This window comes from Cuculus canorus, chromosome 2 (assembly GCF_017976375.1).
Source record: "Cuculus canorus isolate bCucCan1 chromosome 2, bCucCan1.pri, whole genome shotgun sequence".
NCBI classification, from domain to species: domain Eukaryota; kingdom Metazoa; phylum Chordata; class Aves; order Cuculiformes; family Cuculidae; genus Cuculus; species Cuculus canorus.
This window is the reverse complement of record NC_071402.1, coordinates 34,845,692-34,857,776: the sequence shown is the minus strand read 5'-3', so window position 1 is coordinate 34,857,776 and position 12,085 is coordinate 34,845,692. Positions and strand designations below refer to the sequence as shown.

Genomic DNA, 12,085 nt, shown 5'->3' with positions numbered 1-12,085 from the left:
ATGACTTAAAATGTGATTAAGAGTCGTTTGACAACTACATCAACTGATTCCCTCAGACTCTGGGATGCATCTTGCCAGATCGCACGGACTTACACGTGTTCCAGTTCATCAGGTAGTCTTGAACCTGATCATCCTCTACTATGGGAAGGACTTCATTGCCTCCCTCTTTGCCCTGAGGTTCAGAGGCCTCAAAGATGTAGCAAGAGAAAGTGATTACCACTGAAAACTGAGGCAAAAAATCGTTGAGTTCCTCAGTCTTCTCCATGTTGGTTGTTGCCAGTTCTCCTGTCTTATTTATAATTTTATTTCATCTTCCTTTTCTGGCCAATGTACCTGTGCAAACCCTTATTATTCTTCACATCCTTTGCCAAATTCAGTTTATGACTCACAAATGACAAAATGTTTGAAGCCCAAACCCATGAAGATGCTTTACGCGCATCGTCACACAGGTTTCAAAGAGATGTCACTGGTCTTTGGAATGGACCTAAGTTCTTAATATTTTGTAGAGACAGGTCTTTGTCTCATACATCAGTCAGTCAACATAATAAAGAACAAACCACAGAACTTTAGCTATTAACTTTTTAAATCAATTTTATGTATTATCTGGAAAAACATTTGAGCATTCAACATTAGTAGATTCAAAATGCATTCTTACTGTCTTTTCTCCCAGATTTTTCATTCTGCACTTCAAATTAGTTGAGAATTTAGTTCTATGTTACAATGTTTTTCCCACTAGGTATTCTAAGTAGTTTTTGCAATCTAAATGTTGTTTCTGAGGTATTTATGTGGGCAAATGTAACATTCTTTATACTTTTGGCAGTAACTTGAGAGTAGCTCTGGCCATTAAATCTCATTTTATTGAAAATTTGAATACAGCCTAGGACACCAGTGTTTGTCTTTTGTGCGTGTTCTACAATTGCAAAGAACAGAATGTCTTCTTTCAGTGCTGTCAAGCCTGGCATTACCAAGATGGAGTTCAATTTAGTCTTTGCGTGGAAAAATACTGTACATGATTTGTAAAAAGCACGAGCAGGTATTCGCGTTCAAATAATTCAGATAATAACAGGTAATTTGTGTTCAAAGCTGCTGATGTGGTTAAATACTTCTCATGAACAATTGATTATCAATGCAACTGAAAATGTTTTAGCTATAGTGACTATGAAATCATGAATCTCTCCACTATCAGCAACTGTTCACTCACCTGCCATCACAAAACTGTCTTATCTCTTATGATTTGGGTAGAAAATACTTACATGTATTTCTCATGGAGTCATATCAGAAATATAATTTAAGTTATGTAAATGCTGCTTTTATGTTCTGAAAAGGCAAGTTTGGGGTATTTTTTCCCTGTTTGGCTTTCTAATGTAAAGCAAAAAGAAGCAAATCTCTGCAATAATGGTTTGGTGGTCAACCTCATGAGCCAGCTTCAGCAAACTACAAATTTAAACACAATGTTGAGCAATTTGAAGAACTGGGGTAAAAAAGAGCAATTGAATTAATGAAAAATACATATTGGGCTAACAATGTGTAAATGTTTAGTACATGGCTCTAGCAATGTGGAAACAAAGCAGTGTGCCAAAGGTACGGGCTCTTTCAGTGCAGTTAGAATTTCCTGAATGGTTATCCTGTTACAATGATGCATGAATCATTTTTGGCCAGAACCTGTGTTGATGCTGTTATGCTGTTGGCTACGATTACAATGTACCCAACTAACAGATAAGCTTTTTGTCTTTGATACTCTTCACACTTTCTAACACAGACCGGATTGTTTCCTGTATTTTGCTCTCTGTGCAACACTGTTAGCACAAAAGCCCTGTCATTCACACATCTAAGCTCATTGTGAACTCCTTACATATGAGGAGCTCAAAACCTTCGCACCCTGACCTTCACCTCCACACTGGGAAAAGAGCTATGCTATTGGAGTTACATCAGCAGCCTGCAGGTAACTTATAGACACTGGCTTTCTAACAAATGCCCTCCAAAGATATGTCCCAGTCCTGCACAACTGATTGTTCTGTGATCGTAAGAATTCATTTATTCAAAAGTCAGTACTCACAGAGAAAAGTTACGTTGGGAAACCCAAAGACACTATGATAAGGTAGAACACCTTCATCCTGCGGTTTTCCTTCAGCAAGTAAAACGCACCTACAACAAAACACTGCAGTTTCATGAATCTCCATCATGTCAGTGATGAAATCTGGGAAATAAACAATCTGAATGTAGAGAACACTCACTCTTCAAAATGGAAAATAGCCTGTTTTGGTTTTCCAAAATAGCCCCACAGATTTTGTGGTAATAAACAAAGGGTTTTCTGAATTTCTTATTTTTTCTTTCAAAAAAAATAACAAATGTAGAAGACAAAATTGAAATAAGATGCTTTTTATTGTAAGATTAAAATTTGGGGTTAATTACTTGTTCACAAAAAATCTTTGTTGCTGGTGTTCTCAATTTGAAATGGGAAGAAAAAATGCACTTAAATACTTACTGAACAGGAAAAACATACATCAAGTAGCTGAATTAATCATTCTAGTATAGATGAGATGCGGAAGAACTTGGGAAATGTCACTGTTCCCAAACCAGAGAGACCAGGAGTGACTGATTGAAAAGAGAAAATGGCAAATCTGTTACGAGCATTAATGGAAGCGGGACACAAGTTCTTCCCAGAAATTACAGCAGTGAAAGGCTACTATCTTCTACTCCTGATGAGGGGTGGTAGTTATGGTTGACTATAAGAGAAATTAGTATTCTACGGACACCAGGTAATTCGAATACCAAAGTGAAGTAGGGAGCTGTTATTCTCCCTGAAGGCTTTACAGATTGCCTGTCTAAGGACAGAGGGGTCAAACAACTTGCATAAGGCCATGAAAGGAAAAAGTGTTTCCCCTCTGTATCAGCCCTCAGTCCAGCACTTAGACAAATTAGCTATACTCTTACCAACTTAATTTACCTTTTTTTTTTTTTTAACGTACCTATAAAAAAATAATCAGGGGAGAACAACACTTGTTTCAGGATCAGCCTCTAAATTAGAAGAATTAGTCGCTGCCCTACACATGTGGATGCATATTTTCTCTCATATTTATGCTTCAAACTATCTGTTTAAATACAGTGAGACTATAATATTTACATTAATGCCAGCTGTGACTCACTAATGGGTTATGGTGGAATAAGAAACACACTAAATATTCCAGCGCTGCTTTTAATATATACTGTTTTGACATCTCTCATTTGCGGGAGACTAACTTACTGCTGCATGCATCTGATTACAAGTGAGGCAGAGCATACATTAGCAGAGGTAGGAACAGAGTGAAAAGACGTGACTCTCTCTATTTAGCTGTTAAATCTCCTTCCATGTTTTCATCTCCATAGGCTTACCCTCAGAAGACTATCTTTTTTGCAAACCTATGCATGCATTCCAGCACAGCAAAAGTCATATCCATATGAAGAGCACGAGTAGTAAAGCACAAATATGAAACATTACCATTCAAACGGAAGAGAATATAACATCCATTCAAGACCTGTCAAACCTTTGCACACAATTTATGCTGCTTTCAGTGAAGACAAAAGCAGAAAAATATCTCTCGTCATTCATTTATTGTAATATCCAAAGATTGGAGCTGCTGTGTCCAGAGTGAAACTGAGTTCATAGTGTTCATATTTTCCTTCTCCCCCTCTTCGCTATTGTAGAGTACTGAACATTTTCAAACTAAAGAGAAGGGGAAAACCAAGATAGGAAGATAGAAGTAAAATATTACCAAGGAGAACAGTTACAAGGGAAGAGGAGCTTCCTATATAAAATCTGTTTCACTGTTTCACAGGGCATGTGGGTTGCAGTCAATAAGATGCCTGGTCCACCCACACAGGGATTAGCCAGAGCCAAATCATCTCCTGCCTGTGAGCCTGCATGAGTGGGATGTGCTGCCACAGGTAAGAAAGCCTACCAAAAGACCCATATGCTAGTGTAGATCTGGCTGTGTGCCTCAGTAGCTGGCTCTCACTGTGCAAATCTACCCTAAGCAGACGCAATTACTGCTTTCTTCTTTCCTCCTGGAGAATCTTTCTGAGAAATGCAGATTAGATTTGTGTCCATACCTCCTCTTGCCTCCATAGGCTTTACAAAACTGCAGTAGCAGTTTTATTGACTGACAATCTGAAATGTGCTGAGAAAAAAAAATACTTTTCGAACCACACATTTAGTCTACAGATGTATCTAGATAAGAACAGATATTACCTCCAACCCAAAGTGCTTCACCATCTCTAATGTTTTAGTTTTTATAGTATTCTTCTTTTTAAACACCCCTGAATTTCCAAAAGCCTAAGCAGAATGACTTCCTGTAGCTTGATGTTGGTGGGTAACCCACAGTGCTATTTGATCACTGCGAAATATACAATGTACCAAATGCACGATGGTAAGGGGATGCCCAAACTGAAGACCAGTAGTTCTGCAGTGCAGATATATTTACTAGTAGAAAGACACGTCTGTTTCTTTAGGGAATGGGATGAATAACTACTTCCTACCAACTTCCAATTTTTTTTTACCTCATTGACTATGCGATGACATCATTCTTAATTTTATTATTTTATTTTATTTTATTTTATTTTATTTAGAAAGTGCCTTAAACTTTGAGTTCTTTCAAGAATTTTAGACTTTCCAGGATTACCTCTAGTCACTTGGTTAGGATGCCATGGAACATCTACAAATGTTCACTAGAAGTATCTTAGACTTTCTGAAGAGATCAACTTCTTGTTCATTCATACATGCCTGTTAATATTTCTAATGTATACTGAATTACATGAAAGAAAAATTGTTCTGCAGGGTAGGAAAAAAAAAAAAGGCAATAGCTGCATTCCTGATACCTTTCCACTGGAGTTACAAAGCAGATTTTCCATGTAATACACGTGGGGATTAGGCTCCGCTACTAGCATATCTCCTGACAGAGAGGAGACAAGGCTATTGTGAAAATTTGCTAATGGTTTAAGTACCGTTTGAAATTAGACTATTTCCACAATATCCTGTAGCCCACAAGTTGAGTTCCTCCTCGATAAAGTGCCTGTTGAGTACCTCCTTGATAAGGTGCCTGTTCAGATCCATTCGGGAAGAAGAATACTGCATGTTTATGAATACTGCATGTCATATTCTGGATAAAGGCCCTAAAAATTGAGCCATATAGGCACTCAGCCACTGTAGGTGCCAACTTTTTGTGCAGGCCTGGCATTATTAATTGTGCCCTAAAGACATGTAACAGATTGAGTCTAGATAGCAAAAGATTGGTGGATAAAGCCTAGTTTAAGGAGTCTTCTGCAGAATCTGGGCTCTTTTTCTACTCCTGTCATTTTTGATAATAGGCTCTAGGCTCTTCCAGAATTAGACAGCAGGTTTTTGAAATATAAATTTTGGGCTGAAGTACTGAAACTAACATTTAAGCGTTTAGCTGTTTAGTAGATTGACACAATTTGGACATAAAACTTCAGAGTGAAATTCAATATGGATGAAACATAAAATATATATATTACTCTTCTGTCCCTTTTAAAGAGTCTTTAAAGTGCTTCAGCTGCATGGCCAGAAGAATTTGCATTCTTCTCTGGAAGGGCTTCAACAAAGAAACCAGAGAATACTTGCATCCTAACTGCCCTCTGGTTAAGCAGGTTGACACAATCATGAAATATGAAATATGGCTCTGGACATCTTCTGTGCTAAAAGAGAACAAAACGCAGGCTTCTCAATTCCTGCATGAATAAGCTAATAAAAAAAAGCTGCTAATTCAAAACCAGTATAATACATGTAGTACAAGAAAAAGTGGTAAAATACATACAGTGCAAGCTAGACAGATACTGATTCACGTGAAATGGGCTGTGACAGCAGCGTTTTGTAAGGAATCCAAACTAGCCAGCATTAAGAATAGTCCAAGCTGACCTCCTGGACTGAGTCACCCACAGCAGACAGGCAGACGGATGCCTAAACCAAATATTCTAAGGAAGTTTATGTGAGACACAAAGCTGAACACCTCACAGCATGGAAACAGGACAGCTGTTTTGGGCATTTTTATAAGCAGAAGTCGTGCTAGGCACCAGTCTGTGAGATGGGCATTTTGAAGATCTTTGTCTGGGACTTGCGATGCACTTAAGTACTTAAAGACTTTGATTTATTGACCCTCTTCCATTGTGTCAATACACAGTATTTTGTGGACTCTGCAGTACATTTCTTTCTAACAATTTCCTTGCCCACTCAAAAAGGAACCATTTCCTGAAGTAGCTTGCAATTGTCATGAAAGTCAGGACTTTTGTATTGTGGCTGAAACCGTCAACATAAGCTATTAAATAAAACCTCAGTTCTCTAAGGCAATATTGGGATTAGTTGCTTTTAGTGTGCAAGTTTGAAATGTCTTTCTTAGAGCTTTTATTGCCAGTGAACTCCTTATAAATTAGAATACTTGCTGTACTATAGAACTTTGCTTCAATTTTAAAATGCTTTAAAATAAAATCTATTGAAAATGTCTAGCTAGCTACTCAAAAAAAAAAGAAACATTGACCACTTAGAAATGTAGTTCTCAGAACAGGCAGCAACAACATCTTTATGGTAAAAAAATGACTTTAAGGGACAGTTATGAGCTGAGTGGTCTTTTTCTCCTTCACTATGTAAGAAGTAAGAGGTGTCTGAAGTTCTACATATAGAAGAGAAAAATTAGAAACTTAGTAGATATAATCCCTGCTTTGCTCAGTGGCAAAACATACTTGTTCTGCAAATAATATCATAGCAAGGGCTGATTTTCAGCACTATAAATATAATTAATTTATGTTCTCTCTGGCCTCAATGAAAGATGACAGTGCTATCTACTTATGACCTTAAAAATTTCTTTAATATGGAATGATATGATAGGGAGATCCTGTATTAAATTTTCTATTTCAGTTCATTATTGAACAGTGTTGTATGGCAACTATCATAATAATGAAGAAGATATGGCATAAAAAGATCTGTGTTTAATACAGAAACCTGAAGAAGCATTGTCTTTTACTATACTGGGATTTTTATGTGGTGCATTTGCTCAGCTGTCATGGTGTGATTCAGCAGTGTTAGTGTGGGGCATGCTGAGCAAAGTATCTGCCTAATGATTCTTTCACTCATACTAGATTTGTATCTTCAAATATCCTACCAGTATACTCAGTCTGTTGTCTGTTAGCCAATGTCGTGTTTTCATCTCTTTTGCATTAAATTGTGCACTTAGCTTCATTTCATTCATTTTTCTGAAAGAATTTTTGTGATATTTTCTTGTTTTTCTTCCTTCTTCTCCCATTAAGATTTCGTTATTTATACTAATATAACTTTTTCATAATGTGGAAAAAATGTGAAACTATAATAAAACCTTTAGAAGATTAAGTGTCCTTATTCAAATCCCTTTTCTGCCCTTTTCTTTGGCTCTGACTGCATACACACTGTCTAGATAATAACAGGGCATCACTTAAAAATACGCATAGAAAATAGACATAGAGAGTAAACTCACAAATAATTTAGAGTCAATTTCTATGTTTATCTGTTCAAAAAACTAAAGAAACTCAGAAATGCAGCTTTCTCCATTTGCTCCTGGAGCACCTTCAAAGTGCTCTGAAATATCTTCACAGGCATTCAGTATTTTGCCTTCGTGTTAAATTTGCTGCCAACTCAATTCCTTTCCCTAATAGTTTGTAAACACATCTGTCCGGCAGAGAGAGGAAATGATCAGCAGTTTGTTTAATGTATTTCTAACAAATGTTCAGGAAAATGTGACTTAGGTTCACTATTTATATCTAGCTTGTACTTGGATGAAATTCTGTTTTGCTTTTCACTGAGGAGCTTTAAAGGTCTAAGGACAAAATAACCAAACACCTAACTGCCAGGCAGAAGGTGTACGCTTTCCTATTGCTTTCCTATTACAAGAATGAGTAAATTATTGAAAAGGTATCCTAACTAGTTATTAAATAATTCTAAGACACAGACCAGTTAACTACCAGTATGAACCAGCACAATTTTACTTGTTTAGATATTATTTTATATAAGGGAATTTGGCTCTCTATGCTTCACTCCTAGTCCTCAGAACAGACTTCTAAAAGTATAACAAATATGTCTTCTTTCTTCAGAAAAACACAACTGCTGTTCAAGGGGCATCATTATCCAGCTACAGGATTTAGAGTCAGGTTATGTTTTCAGCTGGGTTTCCAAAAGTACAGTTAGCTCAAACGTAGCTCAGTTCTGGCATTGGAAATTAGCATGATCTCTTGACATTTTGCAGTATTCTAATAGAAGAAAAAGCCCTTTTATGCATTTGCTCTCTGCCTCTTAATCAAAATAACCCAAAGAATGAGAATTTCAAAGTAAAGTTGATGTCATTGATATTTAATAAATTCACAGAATTGTAAAACTATAGCAACATAATTTCTGGATGTTATTATTTAACAATTCTTAGTAACTTATTAAAAATATTATACAGCCCTGTTCTACAAATTATGTATATTTTGGATATAGATTACATGACCTTGTGTCACACTCATGTTCAAACTATGCTTATTAATATATCAGTGTGATTACTACACTAAGGAATGTGACACATTTGCCAAAGAAAGAAAGCTCCATATAGAAATATTGAATTTCTTTGGCTGTTTGATGTTCTTTTTCTATTACTCCACTTTTCTTCTTTGTTCTACCGAACAATAGTGGAGAGAAAGGAAAATAACTATAAGCTTTTGATAAAGCTACTAGGTATTATTTTCAAGGACACAAACTCACCAGTATGCTCATATTCTCTATGTAAGATTAGAAATAAATTAGACTTCTCCAAATACCAATCTATACAGGTTGAATTACTTTCAAGAATCCTTTTGGAAGCAGTGCATTAACTTAGAAATTAATTTTAGCCTGTTGTGAGTGAGCTGAGAAAGTGAGATCTAGACATGCTAAATGGGCCTAGAAAGACAAAGGCAACACCATACAGCTAAAGCCAGATTTTTCTTTGCTGAAGTATTTTGAGTAAACTAAGAAGAAGGGACATACAATTCATTTAACTTCGCAGAAAGCCTTTAATTAAGTCCACTAAAAAATGCATTCACTGTATTCAAATGAATTTTGCCTGTCACTTTTCAGGACTCAGTGCACTGAACAGTGAAACCACTCCTCTGCATTGAAGACAAACTTTAATTAAGTAAAAATATGCATTGAGTTTATTCCTTCATAAGATCTGGAGAAGTGGATTGAGACAGACAGGGCAATATTTAGCAAGGCTGTCAGAGACAGGTTGTTTTTGCTGCACCTCCTTGGAGTAACATAAATCATAGCTGGGTACAAATGAACTGGAGCCCCTTGCTCACAGATGCCTTAGCTTCTCTGCTCTTTTCCCATTTCCCTACAACTCTCTGTCTTTCACAACCTCAAGTGCTCCCTTTACAAGCCATCCTTTCCAGCATCAGTACTGTGAATGATTTTATCCCAGGACTTTGGCAGGACTCATACTTCCTAAAGACTACTTTAAGGCTTGCTTATAAAAGCAATGAAACATGACCTAGGACAAATTTATTTGTTTGTAGAACAGCAATTTTACAATTTCCTTGTGAATGCACAATATTGCAACAAATCCAAAGGAGATAATATTTTCCAAATGTTTTTGTCATGATCACAGTTTGATTCCTGGAACTGCCAGTTGCTCAAAACTGTCAGCCACAGTTTACATGAAATATCCTGTTTCAGTAAGCAGTGGATAATTACCAAGAAACAATCTTCCCTCTCCCTTTAAACAAAACCGCTCTAACTTTATTTTGGGGCATATAGACTTCACTAAAAAACCAAAACTGGTAAAAGATCAGGAAAGTTGTTTAACGCTGCCAGGCAGGTTCAGTAGATCACCACAAATGTATCATTCTTGTAATGATTTATGTAATAATACATTATTTATTCCCTTCCAACCCTATTTAACCAGTTGAAAAAAAGAAGAAAATATTGCAAACAATGCATTAATTCAGCAATGTACTTGTACCTCTTTTCTTGTTAGCAGCGGAGTAGCACACTCTGACTTGAATAAGTATTGTGAGAGCTACTTTCCGTTCTGTCAAAGCAACAGGAGTTTTCTCAGTTGTCTCCATAATAATTACCATGTAGTTTGGTATCGGGCATCTCCCATCCTCCTATTCGACCTGAATACTGCTACAGAGGAGTCCAGCAGATCCCAGTGAGCGAGGAGAGTTGAGGGGGTGGATGCAGTCACCAGTGACAGCACAGCGTGAGGGGTTGGAGCTAGGGAGGCTGAAGGGACATTGTGGGAGGGACACTGTGCCCCACACAGCGGTGATACTGGATGCTTTCCAGCCCTAGGAATATCCTGGGACTCAAAGCAAAAGAGGGAGCTGTGATGAGCAGAGGTAGAGAATGCTGACTTTCTTTTGCAGAAAGGAATTGTTTTTAAAGCATTATTACATAACATTTTTTAAAATCAAATGGAGTTTAGAAGAGTCACCTCCTGGATTTTAAGAGTCCTGACTGGCTCAGGGTACCAGGGGCATCAGATGCAGTGTGGGGAGGCCCTGAGCCTGTGGAGTAGCCCTTAGACAGCTTGTGGGGTAGCTTGTGAGGCAGTTCATGGGGCAGAATGGCACATACCAGCTCCAGCGTTCCCACAACTGATATTGTTTTCAGGGAGAGGGTGCCCAGAGCCAGCACTTAAACAGCTTCCAAGAAAGCTGTGACAGAACGGTACATTTTCTTGAAACAGTTCCTTGTCAATGAATGATATTTTCTGACAAATCTCATTTCACTGGAAACTTTTTTCTAATTTTATTGCCAAAATGCCAGTATTTGCTTACAGTAAATCTGTACAGTTTGGATTTTCAAGTTATGGTAATACCCATTTCACATCATGGGTAAATGAATGAGCTATAGAGAAAATAATGTCTTGTGCAATTTTGCAGATCTTCCCTTACAGGTTTGGGAAAATGTCCCTCTTCAGGATGCCTCGATGCCCATTCATCTTTCTAAGAAGCAAAATCATCTAAGATTTCTAGTACTGCATTGAACTGAATTGACAGACTGCCAGGAGACATGTTTCTATCCAAGCAAACAGTTCTGTCTTTAAGTCCTAGATGAAGGAGCACAGCTCAGACTCCATGTAATTGTGAATACTACCTACAGACAAAGTCCAAAAATTATGCGTTTCATTGTCAAAAGCAGAGAAGAATCATGAAGAAATGGTAACAGAAATCGAGATTTATTTGCCTGTAATCAGGGTCATATTTGCCCAATATTTGGTGAAATCCTAATGGAACATAAACTGTGGAAATAAAAACTGTTTACTTTATTTTTGTATAAAATATTTTGTATTATAGAAAAAACACACTACTGAGTGGACTACATCAAAACACGCGGAGGCTTGAATTCGTCCCATTAGACTTTATGCTTTTAACTGAGATATGTCTTTAGAAGTTTAGCAATCTTAAGCATACAGTGGTAGAAGAGGATGAATTCATCCCATGTCAGGTCTGAATGATAAAAAGTTTTGGATGAGTATTTGTATAACTTAGTTATTTTCATTATGAAAGACTAATAAATTGAAAAAATAAACACTTCACACTAATGGGGATACCACTGCCGCGTATCAGTGATTCTTTAAAAAAATCTGCTCTTTATTTAAAACATTCAGACAATTCGCTTGCCTGGATCCCTGCTGAAGGCCATTTTTTATTCCGATGGTGCAGAAGTAATTTGTGGCCTGAGTTCACTCCATGGATGGAGCAGCAATATCCTTCCTCTTCACTTGATGAGCATTGGAGGTACCGTGGGTAATCCTCACCCCTCACAACTGAGCACCTTCTCTTTTTCTGGTGATGGCAGCTAGTCCTGCTGTGGTGCTTGGCAGAATAGGCAGGTCTGGCTTGCCTCTCCCTCTTCTTCCCAATTTGAGTGTCTGAAATCAACAGGCAGCAATAACCTGGCATAAAAAAGCAGAGGCAAGAAAGATCCTTAAAGTGCACCAAGCAGTGACAAAGTTGGTTCTTGAAGCACAAAACAAAAATTTATCATTCAAAATGAAAATATTGCAAAAAAGTGTTGCAAAAAAGGCAGTCTTCTATGGAT

The 12,085-nt window shown here is 37.3% G+C and overlaps 1 protein-coding gene across 2 annotated transcripts in view; it reads right to left on the bottom strand.

Moving 5' to 3' along the window:
- Positions 1 to 10,188, bottom strand: part of TRPA1 (transient receptor potential cation channel subfamily A member 1) — a 68,470-nt gene extending 58,282 nt beyond the window's left edge. Inside the window, exon 1 of one of the 2 annotated variants that reach the window (XM_054059068.1) lies at positions 10,111 to 10,188. The gene's annotated coding sequence lies outside the window, so the exon portion shown is untranslated. Of the gene's footprint in view, positions 1 to 9,995 lie in introns of both variants that reach the window. The other variant, XM_054059067.1, reaches the window with a different exon arrangement.
- Positions 10,189 to 12,085: the final 1,897 nt, after the last annotated feature.